We start from the raw sequence: 16,489 nt of genomic DNA, 5'->3' as shown, positions 1-16,489 counted from the left end.
TTTTAACCTTTTTTACAATAACCTTACCCTATATGGGGTTCGGCTACAAAGTCCATTTTTCCTACAAAGTGTACAAAGTCGTAAAACACCACAATTTTAGCCATAAAACACACTCAAAACCCACAAATAACAGAGTGAAGATCACTAAACACAGTATCCAAACCCTAACAGTCCATAAAAACTTCAAAAACACCATTGTAGAACTATGAATATAAAACACAACATGATAATCAACATAAAACACACTATTGTTAGTCATTCACTAATCAAAGCCTTATCATCCAAAACACAACATAAAACCCAAAAATATGACGTTTTAGTAATCTTCACTTTGTTATTTGTGGGTTTTGAGTGTGTTTTATGGTTGACATGATGGTATTTTATGACTTTTTATACTTTGTAGGAAAATAGACTTTGTAACCAACTCCCACCCTATATATATATATATATATATATATATATATATAGTGGAGAGTTCAAATGAGAAGAATTTTTTTATAAGAAGAAAAAAGAAGAAGTTTCAACCAATAAGAATGCTTCATTTTATTTCATTTAATATTTGCATTTAATTTTAATATAAGGGTATATTGGTAAACTTACATAAATCATTAATTTGTATTCTTCCTATATAATAACTAACTAAATTAAATTTGTAACTCCTTTTCAAAACATATACTTTTTTTCTAAATTAAAAAAACAACTTAATTTAAAGTGTAGAATAAATTACTAGTTGTGTAGGAAAAATTACGAGTTGTGTAGGATATATTTCGAGGTGTGTAGGATAAATTTCGATTGTGTAGGATAAAATTCTATAATGTGTAGGGTATATGTAGGAAAATTTTGATATGTGTAGGTTTTGTAGATTATATGTATGATAATTAATGATCAGTTGACTAATTAATTAAAGAGAGAAAAATTAATGATATGAGTTACAAATGAAATAGTATTTTACTTATATGTCATTTCTTCTTTTTCTTCTCACATTAAATCTCTTCTCAAATGAACCTTCCCCTATATATATATATAATTTAAATGTGACAAGTGTTAAAAATAGTATATATTTAACTTATCCTCGTATACGTATACTTGTATTATTTTGTGTATTCTTGTCGTTGTATTCGTTTGACCAAGTCAAAGTAGATTTATACTTTTTATTAAATAATATTTTCAATATTTTAGTATAAATATACTTGTAATTTTGACCAAATGTATACTTAGGCAAGTATACATATATTTTGGTATAAATACCTATGTATTTTGTATTTCATGTCAAAAATCATTTCTTATGATTTTATACATTCCGAAATTATATTTCTTAAAAATAATATATTTTTAAGGCTTGTTTGTAATTTATTTATTTTTATCATAATTGTTAAATATATATATTTTGCTCTTCATATATATATATATATATATATATATATATATATATATATATATATATATATATATATATATATATATATATATATATATATATATTTTCCATATGTCCGTAGTCCAAATGTCCAAGATATTTGTTAAGGAAATATATATAAATATATATATATATATTGTATTTTTATCCATACACCCATTTTTGGATAAGTATATGTATCTTTATACTTAGTTGTATTTCATGGTATTTTGGGTGTATTTTATACTTGATTTCTTTGTGTGTATTTTGTAGTTTTGCACCCTACATGTATACTAATATATAATACACATATTATACATATAACACACAATTTTGGGGTGACCACTAAATATATAATTTCCCCTAATTATATATATATATATATTTAGGGGAAGGTTCAAATGAAAACCACTAGTTATTGTGAAAACTCGAAAACTAATTAAAAAAGCCAAAAAAACATACAAATTTTTTTTATTTTTATTTTTTTTGCAAACCAAATTTCACAGGTTTTTATATATAAAAAAAAAATTTAAGAAAAAAAAATTGTGTAGTGCACATGTGTATGTGTACTACACATGTGTACTACAAATTTTTTTTTTTTTTGAAAAAAAGTTTTTTTATATATAAAAACCAGCGATTTTTATAAAAAAATTGAAAAATTTTTTTTTTTGTGTTTTTTAGGCTTTTTTTAGTTAGTTTTCGAGTTTTCACAATAAAAGTGGTTTTTATTTGAACCATATATATATATATATATATCCATTTTAATCATTAAGAAAAACACTATTTTCTTAACTTATATTTTGTTTACAAATTTGGGGAAAATTATAGCTAAACACTTTGAAAATTTTACTAGTAAAAGTTTTGTAAAAATATATTTTTCTAAGTGTTAAAATTCTACAAAAATTTGCCATAGTTTCCCCTAAATTTAAAGGTTTTCCCATGTTGAAAAACATGTGTTAATTCATTTCCAAAACTCAACAATCATTCACAACAATTTTTTCAAATATAAATATACAAAATAATCCATACTTTTCATGTTAACAAACTTGAAATTTTATATGAACTTGTAGTGTTTTAGATCTACACTTTTAACATGGTGATTTATTTGAAACAAAACTTATTTGTTATACTTTACAAACTTTGTAGAAACTTATTTTTGAAAACTTGTTCATCCACTTTACTTGTGAGTTTATAAACATAAACACGTCATTTTAACAACCTTTAGAAGTTCGTATTTAATGTCCATCAATTTCCTTAACATGTTTATCATGGATTTTGCAAGATCCATGTGTATACTTGTTAGATCTATACTTAAAACATGATATAACAAGTGTACATATGATGGATCTCATCCATATTACCAAATAACCAACCACACTTTCATAACAACTTCAACATAACATAAGAAACACTTATTTTCTTTAGATTATGTTATTTCTTCAAGTGTTCATCTTTTAAAGTTAAGATTCATGATGGTTTAACTTGTACATCTTTAACATACTACTAATAAGCATCAAAATAAAGGATTAGAGGACTCGTAACTAGCACTAGTAGCTAGGGAAGATGCAACAAGAACAAGATGATGAAAAGAGGAAGAAAGTGGTGGTTAAAAGCTCCACAAGTTGGTCCTTGAACTTCCGAGTCTTGAAACCTTCTTAGTTAAGCTTGAGACACCCTTGGGAACCCTTGGGTTGCTTGTAAATTGAATGAAATGGAGGTGATTTAATGGTGGTGATGGCCGAAAGTTTAGAGGGAGAAGATGAGTTTGAAAGTGTTGGAAAATATGAGGGACATGTTGGGGATAAGGTCTTAATATATCATCATGCATCAAATCTTTCCATCAAATAACCATTTTAACCATCAAACAATTTTTCTTATCTTGAGACAACTTGGGGGCTTGTGGGGCCCCCTTGTTGACCGTCCATAATGGTGTGTAGGGGGTGTTTGTGGCAAAGTTTGAAAGTTAGGGGACTTAGGTGTAAATTTGGTGTTTAAGTTGATGTAGATTATGGTTAGGTGTTTTTATGTGTAATGAGATGTTAAATGACCTTAACTAGTTCTACAACATTAAACAATGTTACTAGTTTATATTTGGTGTTTTGATAGTGTTCGGATAATTGTTTGGTGCTTGTTTCGTTGTCGCTTCACTAAAAGGTTAAGTTGTGTAACTTATAATGTATGATGTGTCCTTGTGTTTTAACGATACCCCCAATACTTTTTAAGTTGTTTTTGATGTTTATTATTATTTCTGGACTTGGTATAATTTGCCAGATGCTGAATTCTGCGGAAAATTATCATTTGTGGTCCAAATCGGACACTTTTAAAGCTAGGTAGATTTTCGGGAAGTGTGAACAATTATACTTGTTTTCCCACTTGGGATTTGATATATTTTTTTATGTCAGACCTACGTCTAAGTCCTAAATCTACCATTTAGTTGAGTAATGAGGTTGTGCTGACACAACTTATCTAACCGGTGAGTTTACTAATTGTTTTGACGCATTGTTCAAATTATTTCAAAATGCGACGAATAAAATGGATAATATGCATGATTAAAATGTATAACATGCAAACATGTAATGTTGACATTTAAAACACAAAATTGCAGAAAATAAATAATTATTTAATGGTATGAAAGTTACTCGATTGTGTCGTTTGTCACATTTTTACTTATATTTTTGAAGGCCAATTTGACCATTACGCTCTTTATAACCCCAAATGCACTTCCGGATCTGCATATCTTCAATCTTTATACTTTCTTCATCTTTAGATCTTCAATCGTTACGACTTCATCACCAAATCTCACCATATCAATTTTGCCACATAATACAACCTCATTTCTTTCTACCTTAAATATTCTTTTTATTTGATCTCTCCACCATTTTGTATTAGTTATATGAGCGAAATGGTTTGAAAATTATAGTACGTGAAAACCGCCGTGAAGTGCTGTCCCATTTACTAGTTCATTACATAGTGCAAAAATATATAAAGTGGACCATACATAATATTTTCATAAAAGATTATGACTCATGAAAATGAAATGAATTTGTGAAACATTAGGCAAAAACTTTTGTGATTACAGACATGTATTTATATCTTTTATTTATAAACATAACATGTTACTAAAATGATTAAATTCATAGTTTTAAGATGTTAATAAGAATTAGATGATTTATAATTTTCTTTATTCATGACATACAAAAAGACAAAAATATATACACGAACACAAACCGAGTTGACCTATAATAAATACATCATCACACCTATGAACTTTTCGAATGATCGAAACATTATTTTTATAACACCTTTTAATATCTTTTTATTTTTTGAAAAGGAACGTTCCATATATGGATTCAATTATTATGATGAATGCCCACAATATGCACAGTGGACCAGATCCATGGCAGACAACCCACTCGCTCAATGTTGGGGACAGGATAAGAAGACAAATCTATTCATCTAGTCGACACAACACTCTGCTATCCTAGTGTACTCTTTTAAATAAAACAGTATTGTGATTTTATGTAACGACATATATAAAAAAATTAACATGAACCATCTTAATCCTTAAATCACCAACGCGTTTTAGATGTATTGTTGTACAACATATGGAAACTTTACAGTTAAACATATTCAGGTGAGAATAGTACTAGGTAGAAAGTCTCTTGGATGGGTAACCCATCGGAAACAAAACAAACCATATTGGTGATACGATAGGTGGAATGTTGCATCTTATATTTAAATTATTTATTTAAAAACGGGTCTAAACTATTGCTTAGACCTAACCCGACCACACTTCATTGAATGTGATCTTCGGTTCTAATTTTCTTAGTTTTGTTTTCGGTTTAAAGCCGCTCGAAATGAACAGGGGCGCAGCTTTGTGGGGGGGGGGGGTGACCCCCGAACATTTCGCTCAGTAGTGTCCGGTATGTAGTTTTCGTACTGAATATTTTAGGTATATACGTTTTCGACCCCCGATCGGAAATCTCAAGCTTCGCCGCCACTGAAAATGAATCAACCGGAACTTATAGTTTTAGCATGTCTAATCTATTTACATTGGCCTTGGCATGAGTGAATGAGTGATGATAAAATCATTGAGGTATGCGACATCATACGGCACATTGTCTAACACTGGACCACCTTTCAACATAATCCATATACCTCATTTGCCATGCAATCGCATCAAGATGACCCAGTGCTTGATAAAGTCGACTTTATATATATTTTGTCGTGCCATAAAAGATTATTGTTATTATTAGAGGATAGTGCGTTGACAAGAGTGAATTGGGTGTCATGTCACTCAAGTCACCATCCGCCTTATATTTAAAGAGGCTTGAAAATCTAACCTTTTGGTCTTGCGATCTGATTTGTAATTGACCGAGTGACCGTTACCAAATTACTTCATAATGGTCTAGTTTTCGGTTTATTTATGAGCATGGGCGGATGATAATGAAGATCTGGGGATGCCCCAGCCTCCACCGATTTTTTTGTTTGTAATGTTAATTTTACCGAAATTATTTTCTAGTGTAAAATATTATATTTTTAATAGCCTGGCCCCTATCGACTTGGATTTTGAGAGTCCGGCCCCACCGAATTTTTGTTCAAACTCCATCATTGTTTAAAAGTCGTAAAAGTTCTATTACTAAATATACACCTAAAAGTTATTTACATATGTAATAATATGTCTATTATAAGCTTTTGTTTGCATCTGTTCTTATACCGCAAACTCTCATAATTACCAGAGTTGCTAAATGTCGCACCAGACAGGCATAGATAGCTTGACCACATTACCTGTCATTGAAACAGATGGGTTAAATCATAACACGTCTAAGGTTTAAGAAAAAAGAAAATATCTAGTGAAATTTTATTTAGGGGTTATAAGAACACAGACATATAGATGTCACAGCTTTAAATGAGATATATTAATTTTCAATATCTTATTAGTTAAATATAAGAGTAAACTGTCATTTTGATCCATGAGGTTTGGTTACTTTTGACACTTTAGTCCAAAACTCAAACCTTTTGAATCTGGTTACATGTGGTTTCAGTTTTATTGTCATTTTGGTTCAAAAGTGAAATCAAGTCATATTTGTCTAATAAAATTATGTTATTTTGTCCTTTTCCTTAGGGGCAAAATGGTCAATATAATTTTATTATAACATATTATTAATTAAAATAAGAGAAAAATGCCCGGATAGTCCCTGTGGTTTCGCATTTTTTCACCTATAGTCCCCAACTTTCTAAAATTACCTGAATAGTCCTCAACTTTTCATTTTTTGTTCCCGGATAGTCCCTGGGTCTAACTTCAGTTTGTTTTCTCTGTTAAATGGGTGTGAAATGACCAATTTACCCTTTCCTTTAAAAGGCCAAACCACAGGGACTATCCGGGCATCTTCTACATTTTTAGAGAAAAACCCCATCACCACACTTCATCTTCAACCTCCACCCACCATCACCCTCCTCCACCCTCCACCATCACCATCACCCTCACAATCACCTGAACTGCCATAATCCTCACCTGAACTTGAACTCACCATTGGAGCATGAATGCGGGTCAAAATTCCCTTCCTCATGAGTTTCATGTTTAAAGCTTTATCAGTCCATACAACATGTTCACGATACCTGCACATCAGCAAGCATGTCAAGAACATGTGAACAAACAACAAATCTCTTTCACATACATGAAAAAGAACAAACATTCTTACCAGCTTAGCATCTCCTCCTCTGTTGCAGTTGATGCAATTATAAAAGCCTGCAGCACAATTATGGAATATCATTAACAGGATGAAAATTAAATAACTTGAAAAGAAATTACTTTTCTCGAAAAACCTACAGAGCAAGCCAAATGTGAGTGTTGATTGAGATCATATAAAAATTGTTTGATAGAAAGATGGAAGATTTTTATAAAACTAATGATTACACCTAACATAAATACACAAGCGTTATTTTCTAGACAATTATCAGAAAATGCACTCACTTTCCAACAATTTCCTTTTTAAGATGTTCTATTGAGATTGCAAAAGTTTCATTTTTTAAAAGTTTTCATATGAAGATTTGTGTATTTGCTCATTATCTGTCACTGGCAGTTCAGGTGACTGTGGTGGTGATGGTGGAGGGTGGAGGAGGGTGATGGTGGGTGGAGGTTGAAGATGAAGTGTGGTGGTGGGGTTTTTCTTTAAAAATGTAGAAAATGCCCGGATAGTCCCTGTGGTTTGGCCTTTTAAAGGAAAGGCTAAATTGGTCATTTCACACCCACTTAACAGAGAAAACAAACTGAAGTTAGACCCAGGGACTATCCGGGAACAAAAAATGAAAAGTTGGGGACTATTCAGGTAATTTTAGAAAGTTGGGGACTATAGGTGAAAAAATACGAAACCACAGGGACTATCCGGGCATTTTTCTCTTAAAATAATAAAAATAAATGACACTGATTATAATCTTCCCAAAAAAATCATCTTCCCCAAACCCTGCAATCATTTTCTCTCCACCACTCCACTCCCCAAACTTTCTCTATCTATAAAAAAAAACTCAATTCCAAACCCTAATTCCTCTCACTCTTGCAGTCAACCATGGCCACAACGGCGCGTGAAGAGCACGTATACATGGCAAAACTCTCCGAAGAAGCCGAACGCTACGAAGAGATGGTAGAATTCATGGAAAAAGTCTCCAACTCACTCTCCGACACCGAAGAACTCACCGTGGAGGAAGAGATGGTAAAACTCATCGTCGATCGAGCAGAAGGAAGAGTCTCGTGGTAACCAGGAGCATGTAACAGTGATCAAGGAGTACAGATCTAAGATCGAGAAGGAGTTATCAGACATTTTGCGACGGGATTTGAAGCTCCTGGACTTGAAACTTGTTCCGTCTGCTGGATCTGGTGATTCGAAGGTGTTTTATTTGAAGATGAATGGAGATTATCATCGGTATCTGGCTGAGTTTAAAACTGTTGCTGATTGGAAAGAGACTGCTGAGAGTACGCTTAATGCGTATATGGCTGCTCTGGTTAGGGTTTTGTTATCATATTTGCATAATTATAATTTATGTGTGTTGAAAGTTAAATTTATATGAATGTATGTGTTGATATGTTTTAATATGATATGATGTGTAGATTTGATAGTGTTATTTAGAGTTTAGAAGATATTTTGAAGTTTAAATTATATGATTGCTATTTTGTTTGCATTTATTAATGTGTTTTAATGGAGTGTAACTGTATGTGTCATGAATAAGTATGTAAAAGTGATCGCACGGTTTGAAAGGGTTTGAAGAAGATTTTTGAAGAAGACGATAATCTCTTTGTTTTTATGATGTCAAATGGTTATTTAATTTTATTATTTTAATTAATAATGTGTTATAATAAAATTAGATAAATATGGCCTAATTTCACTTTTGGACCAAAATGACAATAAAACTGAAACCACATGAACTAGATTTAAAAATATTGAGTTTTGAACTAATATGACAAAAGTGACCAAAATAATAGTTTACTCTAAATATAATATTAAGCATGTTTACAACAATATATGAAAATTATTCCCAAGTATATTATATTATATTTTTAATTTAATTAATAATAGCTCAAGAAAGCATGTTATTTATTAACCAATTAATCTTCACCGACAGTATTTATTGTGATCAACGCACATTACCAGGCAAAGCTTAATGGGGCGTGTCAATCATGGGTATGCTCAGTCCTTTTGTGCGTTACTAGTTTCATCGACATAAGGAAGGTATCCATAAATATTTGCTCGTTCAATTATTTGAATCTAAAACTAATAAAAGAGTAATTTTAATGCGACATGGCATTCTTTTTTTTTTTTTTTTTTTTTTTTTTTTTTTAACGGCAAATTTGGATCACTGACGGACCACTGTAGTATCATCGTGTCACCAGCAGAACCACCCGATCATATCCATCTCCACTAGGCAATAATGCCTATACACCAATTCAGGAGTAAACCCAATAAATCTGGGAAAAACCCCCTTTGTGGGAATCGAACCCATAACCTAATGGTCATAAGTCTTATCCTACCACCAAGATACCACTAGGCTATAATGCCATGGGTACATGGCATTCTTTTATAATAAAGTATTTCATCAAAATGCCATGTGGCAATTTTTCATGCTACCTCAACTATATAATAAATAATAAAATTAATATAAAGGCTATTAAATGATTGAATTTAATATATATTAGAAATAATCTTATATTTAAGATTATATCTCTTCAATAATCTTAATTCTTAATAATTAATATTAGTTATCTACATATTTATACTTTAATATAATATCTATACTTTAGTAAATAAAAACATACTTATCAAAAAAAGATGAGATAACTAAAAATTTATATACTCATCACCATTTTAATCTGAAATAAAATATACTAATTATTTTGTATTTAAAACAAAATTCTTACTTCGTAAATGCATCATTTAAAATGAGTAATGTTATATGTTCTTTAATTTTGTATGTATAGTTCATATTAGGGTTATATGTATTCATATCAAAATTTATATTTATTATGTGTGATGCAAGATATAATATGAAATATAATTTTTTTTTTAAATTTATAATCGTCATGTCCTTTAAACACAACCAACCTCAACAATAACATATTAATTTAAAAAACTCATTTAAGTTTATATAAATGGAAAACACATTTATTTTCCCCAAAGAACTCGATTAACTCCATGATTATTTTAAAGCCTTTCATTTTCTATCCTCAAACCTATGTAATACATGGGTCTATAAACTAGTGATATATATTTTTTTAAATAAAACTTCATTAAAACCAACTTCCGACCCAAACGGGCAAAAAGCCAAAATAAAAAATGAATCCTGACCCAAACGGACAAAGGACAAAATTATAACATATACATAGGAAATTTACACCACTCCTTCTAACATATATATTTACATGAAGATCTATTTTTTAGCCACCCAAAACCTCTCGTTTTAATATCTATCAAAATCTCTTGTGGACTTCTCCTAATCTGATTGAACACCAAATCGTTTCTAACCTTCCATATACACCAACACGAGATAATAACCAATCCCCTTAGAAACTTCTTCATCTTTTTTTCCTTCTTGAATAGTCATAATATCCATCAAATCTTTGAAGTCGAATGCGAATATCGGGGGAATGTTGCATCATGCGTTGATAGCCGCCCAAAATCGAATCGCCACCGAACATGCCCTAAATAAATGATCCACCGATTCCTCATACTCGTCGCAGAAAGGACACATAACTGATGTTATATCCAGATTCCTTCTTCTCAGAATGACTCTTGTTGCAAGACGATCCAGGTTACCTCTTCAAGCCATAATGTTGCATTTGATAGGCACCCATTTGCTCCATTCGAAATTAGGTAGATGACTATTTCCCTTGTCATAAATAACGCCTTTTTCACCGAGTTTACCAAAAATCCATCCTTTCTGTCAATGTTCCAAATCCACAAGTCCTTATCATTTGACAATCTCACCATGTTAATAGCGTCTTGACATTCCTGACATTCCTTGCGCTCAATTTCAGACTCGGGCAATCTAACCCAACTCCAATAATATTTTTTCGTTTACTTGAACCGATCCTATCTCTCCGAGATCCTGCAAGATTTATTTGAATCCAAAACAAACAGATGTGGCCATCTTCCCATGAAAGGAAGATTGCCCACCCAGGTGCTAACCGAAAACGAATATCCTCCCCGTTCCCCACTTTGCCCAATTACCCGATTTATTCCTTCCCATTTAATTTCAATTTGGAAATCATTTTTGCAATATTATTCCAGCACCCCGTATTCTTTCCGTTTAAAGACACAAAGCTCCTTTGATTGTTTTTCTTATGACAAGCATCCGCTACTTTCCTCCACAGACTTTGATTTTCGACTCTATATCTCCATCCCCACTTAAAAAGGAGTGCTTCATTTACTTTTTTTAATCTGTTTATCCCCAACCCCCCTTTTTTCTTTCGCCACGTAATCCAATCCCAAGCCACCCAATTCATTTTGTTTTTTTCAATAGATCCCGCCCAAACAAACTTTCTCATCTTAGCTTCAAGACTCTTAATTATACCGACAGGAGCTTTATATAAAGAAAAGTAATAAATAGGCAGACTCTCCAATACATAGTTAATCAGAGTCAGTCTCCCTCCTATAGACAAAGTTTTCGCTTTCCAAACCGATAATCTTTTATCAAAAAATTCAATAATCGGATCTCAATTTCTTATTCTATTCATATTGGCCCCTACTTTAATGCCTAAATAAGACAACGGGATGTTATCAACATTACATCCAATCATATTAGCCATATCCTTTATGTCATCGTTATCCACCCCCAACCCATATAAGTTAGATTTGTGGAGGTTTATTTTCAGACACACGAGCATAGGTAAAAAATTCTAAGACATCTAGCCACATTCTTCACATTCCCCCTATCCCAGTCCCCCAATATAAGCGCGTCGTCCGCATAAAAAGGATGAGAAATAACCGGTGCATTATTAGGAGTTTGAATGCCTTTGAAAATTCCTTCAAGCCTTGCTTCGCAAAAAATGCAAGACAAGTCTCCATGACCAAAAGGAACAAAAACGGAGATAATGGGTCTCCCTGTCTGATCCCTTTGGAACAACCAAATTCAAAAGTCAGGGATCCGTTCACTAATACCGCGGATCTAGCCGAGTTTAAAACCCCTTCCACCCATTTACACCAAATATCGGGAAATCCCATCTGTCCCATGATATCCAGTAAAAATCCCCAACAAACGTTGTCATAAGCCTTTTCAAAATCGATTCTTAATAAGAAAGCCTTTTTATTAACTCTTTTAATCCAAGATATTATTTCGTTAACCATTAATGGACTGTCTAGGATGTACCTACCTTTAAGAAATGCCGGTTGTTTATCCGATATGATACAACCTATAACCTTTTTAAGGCGATTGGCGAGAACCATAGAGATAGTTTCACCAATCACCCCAATAAGGTTGATCGGGCGATAATCTTTCATCCCCACCGGATCCTTGCTTTTAGGAATAAGAGTTATGAAAGAAGACCTGCACCTTTTTTCGATATATCCTTTTCTGTAAAAGTCAGCAAACAAGTTATAAAAATCAAACTCAAATATATTCCTGATGTGGAATAAGTAGTTCAACTAATTAAACTAAAATAACCCTAATTTAGACTCAAGTAATAATAATCTAGACTCTCTAACTTAACTAAACTACTCACCGGCAAGTGAACCGGTCGACTCTAGCAAAGAAAAGTAAGTCCGGATGTCGAACCCACAAGAACTCTATTGAATTACGTTGACGACTCTATTTAGATTAGACACTGACACGACAAAACAATTGTTGTGTTTTAAGGGGGGTTTTTACTAAAATCCTAAAATTGCAATTAAAATGAAATTAAACTAAGGCACGAACGAAGACTAAGGTTTGATTCAGATGAGATTAACGACTACCTAGACTTGAATCCAGTTTAACTAAGAATGGACTTCTAGGGGTATTATTGTTGTATGGAGCCGGGATCGTAAAATACTAAACCTTAAGGTATTTCAATGCTAAGACTTCCCGACCCTTCTCAGGAAGGAACCTAGGAAATCCTACAAGGCTGTTGCGAATACCGACTGTTAGACTTCCTCTCAGTCCTCTAACGACTCTAAAAGATCCCTAATGCGACTATCTACCTCTCAGCGCGACAATCTAAGGCAATTCTAGGTTCTGACTTGGTTTACTAGACACAAATGCAATTAGGGAACTAAGATTGACTTCTCTCAAAACCTATCTTAGATATATACTGCACCGAGACCTAATAACTAACTCGAGCCTCTCAGCGACAAGTTAAGCAGAATATTTACTTCTAATTGTACTTTAATTACTGTTTCTAAGGCTATCGGCCGATTTACCCAAAGATCACCCGAACCCGCAACGATGCAAATAATCAACACAAATTTATTATGTGAAAGACATTCACCAAAATCTGTGTGAAACAGTAAATAATCAACAACCAAAAGTAAATACGCACACGCACCAAATCAGAAATTCTAGAATACTTTACTTTCAGAAATCAATCCATAATCAAACAATAAAAACCGTTAAAAGATCCAAACTTTAATCAAACCATCATCTAGTCTAGGTAGTATCTAGGGTTTAGCCAAGAAACATGTTGTCTAAAACAAACAAATCAAGTTCGAAACAAGAATTCATTGGAAAAGACTGAAAACACGAAATTAAAGAAAACCGGGAGATAAAACCCGAACAATCTTCAGTTCCACGCTCCAAGCTTCAACCGGATGATTCCCGCAAGCTAAAACACTTCGAAAACCTTAAAATCTGCTCCAAAAGGTCGCCTAGGGTTTCTTGGTTCGTAATCCCTTTCATAATAATGATTATCCTTGTTTTTATACCAAACCCTAGTGAATAACAAAAAAAATTCGAACTATCAACCCGTCACGCTACGCGACGGGTTCCCTTCTTTTCGTTGGTGTAGCGCGAGCAACATCAATATCAGATTTTTCTTGTTAACTGTTGGTGCTACGCGAGTGATTAGGTGGAAGGCCGTGGTGTAGCGCGAGTGACTCATTTCCACAGAATGTTGCCTTCAAAATCCAACTTTGCATGCCCAAAACTCCCAAGAATTATTCTAACTCTTTGTAACTTGCTCCAGGACATAATGTTTCAGCATCTAGCTCGTTTCCACTTAATTTTTAGCCAATTAACGTATCAAAACCTGGAAAACCGAACTTTGATCAATAGCACGTAATTCTAAATAAACTAAACTAAAAATAACGATAAACTGTACAAAATATACACGAATAAAGGATGTATTTTGCAATACATCAAATATCCCCACACTTGCTCTTTTTTCGTCCTCGAAAAAGAATTGTGCAACGGAATCAGAGACGAATAATCACTTGGGTCAAAAATTATTTATATCTTATTAAAACCAAGGCTTGCGTTAGCAGCAATTGCGAATATACTTGTCCCTTTAAACCCGAATCCAAACTCAAGCCCTTATCATGTAAATTTAATTTAAGTGCGGTCAATCCACCTAGGGTCTCACACTAGAATTTACGGTCCACCTACTCCCACCTCAAGCTTATAGGACTAAAAGAATGATCATTTGACCAATTCCCAACCATCTTATATCCAAACCAGGAGAGTTTACAATCAAAAAATTTTCTTTTTTTTCATTTTTTTTCTATTTTCTTTTTTTTTCATTCATGAGTCTAGACGATGCTTTCCCTAACCAAAAGGCAATCCGGCTGTAGAGGCGCTATCCCCAACCACAGATTACTTAGGTTTTGGTACTTTTAATCGGCAATTCGATTTCACACATCCCAGAGGCATTCCGGCTGTAGAGTCGCTATCCCCAACTCGGATTACATAGACCTGTGTTACTTTCATTTAGTTTCTAGCTCATTTTTTTTTCTATTTTCTTTTCGCATGATCACAAACTCTAACAGTTTTAACTTATAACGGTGCCCCTTATACTATTTTCGGCAGTTTTGATTTCCCATATCTCCCAGGCGAAAACCCACTAGTAGACTGACAATTAAGGTATATTAGCTCAAAGGGACTTAAAACTAAACCCGGGCCTATCCACATAACCCTAACTAGACGCAAGCTCGATTTATCATAATCTCATATTATTATTATTTTAACCCAAGCAAAAATTCACCTTTTCTATCATTTTCCGTTTTATTTGCAAACTTCTCATATCGAAAGACATTTTTCTGATTTTTCAATTTTTTTTTAATTTTTTCAATTTTTTAATTTTTTTGTATTTTTCAATATAAGACTCGAATATTTACATGTATCCCATCCCCACACTTGAAGATTGCATTGTCCCTAATGCAAGAATGGAAAAAAAACTCAACTACCTAACAACTACTAAATAAATAACGAACTAACTAAATAACTAGACGACGAAATAAATAAAAAAATACAACAACAACAACAAAAAGGGAAACGACTTAGCTGATATGTGAGACTGTCAAAGTGCCAGTCATTTCCACATAAGCCCTCCAATTCGAAACGCGCTCAGCAAACAACTCAACCACGGACACGCGAACGAAAGCGGCTAAAACAATCAACCTATCTGAATCAAACAACTACCAAAACATATCATCATATATATATATATATATTTATATCAAAAGCCTCAGTAGTTTAGCAGTTTCATCACATCAACCAACCCATCCATCCCTGACCAACCTGTTTAGAGTATACGAATATCAATACAGACCAAAAGTGAGGATCAAAACAGCATAAAATAAAAATAATAAGCAAAAGATATAATAGTCAGCTGCTGCTCTGCATCCTCGTGCCATCCCCACACTACTCCTGCTGCTGCCCAACTGCACCACTGCTCTCACCAACTGCCTGAACTGGAGGCTCCGGATCAACTCTCCCATCACCACCAGCCGGCTCCTCCTGCTGCCTCGGCTGGTCCCTACGAAGTGACTCGATCAAATGCTCCAACCTATCAAACCTCTGCTCCACATATAACAAAAACGACTCCAATGTAAGAGGCTCAGGTGGAGGCTGTCTCTTCGGGTACTGACGTGCTGGACGCTCGTGTCTCTGAAGTGGTTGCTGCCTATGTGTCGGCTCAATCTGAATCATGACATCCTGAGCTGGATGTCCCTGTGGTGGCTGAACCTGTGGACCCTCTCTGATCGGCTCCCAGCCATAGGGTTCCTGCCACGACACTATGCCTGCCTTCTGCAGATCTTCCAACCCAAACATCGCTGTCGTAGGCCCCTTATGTCGAAACTCAGGAAGATATGTGTTAAACACCCCTAAATTTGTTGCAATCCTGGTAATGTAGGGGCCCATATCCAACCCAGCTCGAATACCTCCTCTTCGACCTCTACTGAACGAATCTGCTAAGACACTAGCCAGATTAAATTCCTTTCCCTGCACTCTACACATCAGAATAAACAGTTCGATCCAATTCGCCTTATTCTCCCCCGACCTTCTACCCACCAATGTAGTCGACAAGATTTTCAATACATACCTATACACCGGATTACGAACCGATGTGATCAGATTCGTAGACCCAAACGGCTGATCAGAGATCGTACCCCAAAATTCTTCCAACTCGGACCC

At 33.7% G+C, this 16,489-nt stretch overlaps 1 pseudogene; it reads left to right on the top strand.

Annotated features, from left to right (window-relative positions):
- The first annotated feature begins 7,830 nt into the window (after positions 1-7,830).
- LOC110941040 lies at positions 7,831-8,557 on the top strand (annotated as a pseudogene).
- The last annotated feature ends 7,932 nt before the right edge of the window (positions 8,558-16,489 follow it).

The sequence above is a fragment of the Helianthus annuus genome, chromosome 5 (genome assembly GCF_002127325.2).
Source record: "Helianthus annuus cultivar XRQ/B chromosome 5, HanXRQr2.0-SUNRISE, whole genome shotgun sequence".
Lineage (NCBI taxonomy): Eukaryota > Viridiplantae > Streptophyta > Magnoliopsida > Asterales > Asteraceae > Helianthus > Helianthus annuus.
The sequence above is the reverse complement of the archived record's forward strand: the minus strand, read 5'-3'. Positions and strand labels throughout refer to the sequence as shown.